This window comes from Azolla caroliniana, unplaced genomic scaffold (assembly GCF_043228905.1).
Source record: "Azolla caroliniana isolate FFs.n. ecotype wild unplaced genomic scaffold, voAzoCaro1.0.p SCAF_1, whole genome shotgun sequence".
NCBI lineage: Eukaryota > Viridiplantae > Streptophyta > Polypodiopsida > Salviniales > Salviniaceae > Azolla > Azolla caroliniana.
Genome location: NW_028230436.1, coordinates 32,306,700 through 32,311,100, shown reverse-complemented (window position 1 = coordinate 32,311,100; position 4,401 = coordinate 32,306,700).

Here is a 4,401-nt window from a genome sequence, read left to right as displayed (position 1 = left end):
CCTAGTTGGAATCCTCGCACCACAAATTTGGTGAGTACTGCTTTGGACTGTGAGAGGTGATCAATCAAACCCATCCTTCCTCTCGACTTGGATTATGTGAGAATATGCCACACCACCTTGGCCTGAGCTACATGATTTCCCTTACAATAGATTCATATGTAATTGCATACTAGTCATTGAATATGATGTATACTTCCTTTGGATTTCGTCGAGCATTACATACCACGTTGTTGCAAGTAATACCTTATTCGTCTGCGTCCTGCTAGTGAAAGTTTTTTAAAGCTCCAATGTATCAACTTTTGTTGAATGGAGTAAATAACTGGTGCAATCATTGTCTTGGGGGGGAATGTTGAAGCCAATTTGGAATCCTGAATACTTGGTGCTCACTCCTTGGTTGATCCACGTGAAACTAGTAGATGGGCACCAGGCTAGATGTGATTCATCAAAGAACCATATTGTACAAGATTTATACCAATTGATCATGGTAATTGATCTCTCGCAAAATAAGGATAGTCCACTTTCTAGCTTCTTTAGATTCTCCACGTCCGCTTGTATGTAGATTGCGGCGGTATCATCCGCAAATTCTATATCCATGAGGCATTGGTGAGAGGGCAGCACATGAAGACCACGTAGGTATAGGTGACCACGAGTTGAGAAAGTTATAGAGTTCTTATGTGTATAATAGAAATAGGGATGGAGCATGAGGGCATCCTCGTTGCACAAAGCGTGATATTTGGAAGATGTGGCTCCTTTCACCTGCTAGTGATATGCAACTATTGGCATTTTTGTAGAGGGTTGCAGTGCCTTTAATCCATGACTCTTGGAAGTTATGACATACTTTATGGTTACATCTCTACTCCTAGGATCCATAACAGATAAATATTTTTTAATTAGATATCCTCATTTGTTCCTCTATTCTCTTTCATTTTCTTACTCTCTATCACCTACCCCTAATCTATGTCTAGCATCATCTCAAATCTATAACATGATTAATTTAGGGTCTTCTCTAATATCCTAATATTGTCCACAAACGTCTCTAATTTGTTGCCTTACAAATATTTTTTCTCTAACATTTTTCGAATCGTTCCTTATTTCATTGGTCAACTCTCCTAACTTAAATTGACCCATATGAAACTCCAAACAATTGAGATGATTTCATACTAATATTGTTGTGTCACTTATGCTAATATTTTCTATTGATATATTTAACCTGGTAGAAAAGCTGGAAACAACAACACATGAGGCGAATTACCATGTTCCAATGGCTATTAATACAAAAGTCACTACTGGTTGGAGTGTGGCAGTGTGGGAACCTTAGCTCTCCTAGTTGTGTAACATGCCCAAATGCAACAGAATCAATTAGACATGCTCTATGGGATTGCCCAGAGACCCATCGAATATGGTGGGGGGTTGGCCACCTATTGCAATTATGGCATGTGTAAGTCACAATTAAGTGGTGAAATGTATGTTGGTTATCGTGGAAGGCCCCAGTTGACAAGCACGAGCATTAGGAGGGGATGACTTTGGTGATAAAAGCACAAGAGGTTCTTTTTTCCACCATCAGCAATATCCACTCAACTCCTATTAATGCCAAATCTCAAAGTTGTGTTGGAATTGGTTAGCCCAATAACTCTCTGGAATCTATGGAAACAACGGTGTAGACGGGTCTTCTCCAACCAAACTGCGCATCCAATAATGTTAATGCTAAAGATATGGAGTAAAGTTGTAGCCACTCTAAAGAGCTAATATGATGGCCTCAAGGGTGGCTCCGATGGAGTTGAAAGACAACGATTGGTCTTTGTCCAACAATGGCCATCCTCTCCCTTTCTTAAATCCGTGGGCATCCACATAACATGGAACTATCGTGTCCCTACAGGGATTTGTATATAATACTCTCATCTATAAAATTTTATAACTAATGGAAGGAGTTTTTTTTGGAAAAAAAAAAAAGTTCTAGTATAATTATATGAGACTCCAAACTATATAGTACACACGAGAACGTCGAGACCCAAAACAAAACTATATAGCTTAACTTTTCTAAGACAAATCTTGTGTGTGTGTGTGTGTGTGTGTGTGTGTGTGTGTGTGTGTGTGTGTGTGTGTGTGTGTGTGTGTGTGTGTGTGTGTGTGTTCTACCATTTAGTATAATTAAATCGGAATTGAGATTTTCTATAGAATTCATAAGGGACTTTGGTGGCCAAAAATTTACTACACAACAAAGGAAAAATATTATTTATTACACCCTAAATGAATTCATGGAGTAAATTCAACAATAGGGATTGCTAGATTTGTTTTTTCTTCATAGACATGTCTTATTTCATGTGATCTTTCACGTGTAAAATTTTCTAAAGTGTCAAATAGGGTCAGTAGTCACCATTAGATTGATAACATATTGATGAGAATGGTTAAGCCTAGGGCACGCAGATGGGCAACATTGAACATGATTGGATAATATGAGGGGATTGACAGTTGTGAAGTTAAGAATATATTTCAAAGACTTGCAAAACACGTGTTTAATATCATACATTTACAAGTGCATGCGAATTCATTATTTTGTGAATCTATATAATCTCTACCTATTTAGAATTATAAGACCACGTCTTTAGTATGCTACTTGTTTTACTTTACAACATACAAGATGTTTCTATACCATGACTCAATATAGAGACTTTTTTAAAAATGTAGAGCAATTCTCATCTTTCTGGTTATGCATTCAAACATACGTGCACACGCACGCACACAATAATGCATACATAGAGGAAAACAAAAAATAGATTTTTATAACTTTTCTATTACAAGGAAAGTTTATGTAGTGCCTTGTTGGATAGTATGTTTTAAGTCAATCAAGTGTCTCCTTCCAAGGGATGGAGAGGGTCCACAAAAATTAGTCGACATACCCACGGTGAGGATACTTACGACAAACACATTTTTGGACAGAGTTGAGAATTTGCCTATTGTTCGTGTTGGTACCAAATATTTTATGTGTAAGATTTTGTGTTTTCATAATCACTCTTATTTAAAGCCATATATTAGGCTATTCAAGGGCGGGATAAATTCATGGGTTTTATATAATATCCTGTTTATCCTTGTTTGGCACATATATTGATATATGCCAACCCGAAAACACATGTAACTTTTAAGAGGTAACAACACACCAATATGTGTTCATGCTAATATACATATCTATTTTCTAATATACATTTATGATTCATACTAAAATGAAATGAAATATATGTAAATGAAGTTTAGAGGATGAAGTTATTTATTCTTCTAAATTATGATCACAATACTTTTCTATGTATGCACCACATGTTATGGACAAAGTGTTTCGTGTCAAATTTTTGTAGTGGATAAAAGGTGGTCTTTTCGCTTCTAAAATCTGCGTGTAAAGTATTAATATAAATGGAAACGCACCTCTGTATAATGTTTCGAGCTAGTGGTTTATATATTCTAAGCTTGGACCAGTGGGTTGGTTACCTACCATGTGGAGGGAGCCAAGGATTTTTTTCTTGTCGTTATATTACGATGTTTCTAACCATAAGAAATGGATCCTTATAAAATATATGATGGAAAGGAATGGAAATTTGGAAGAAAAATCGTACAAGTGCTTTCGATTATTGGGCAACATCAGGGAGGCCAATTTGAATAGTGATGTTGGTCGTGCATTGGGAGGAGGGACAGACAGACAGACACAAGTATTGTGTGGGACAACCACCATCCCTTTATCCCTTGCTACGTCTATCTCTAGGCCTAGATTTGTTCCACTTTAATTTATCTCTACTCTTGTTGGCCTTTTGCTTTTTTATTTTGACAATTTCCCTTGAGAAAGAGAGATTAAATATATTGACATCTTTCAAGAGGCCAAAATGGCGTATGAGACTAAACGAGAGAGGTTACAACTTGAAATGTTGGCTTGTCTACAAACTTCATGTGAAGAAACTAAGACTAAGAGAATAATAAAGTATGTAGGTTACATAGACAAGCATACTACACAAATAACTAAGGTTTAAGCTCGAGAAGAAATGAGAAGTGTATTAACATCAATAAAGAAGGTTAGAAGGGGTAGTGTAGGTCCATGACTTGTAAAGGTTGTTCGGTGAAGACAAACAAACATGGGTTCAACCCCTAAATACCCAAAGCCCTCTAGCCAACATAGAAATAATATGTGGGTTTCAAACCCTATGCCACATAGGTCAATAAATAAAAAAGATATGCCACTAGCTCAGCCTTATCCCTTAAAAGTGAATGAAAGAGTAAAAATTGAATAGATGGCCAAAGTTGAATAGAAATATATTTATAGAAAACGAAATAGAGAAAATTGTTGACCTAGCTTACCTTAAAGAATGGAGAGAAAACATGTACCGCGTCAATCAAAAGCAACACTTTCAAAAGCTACTTGAT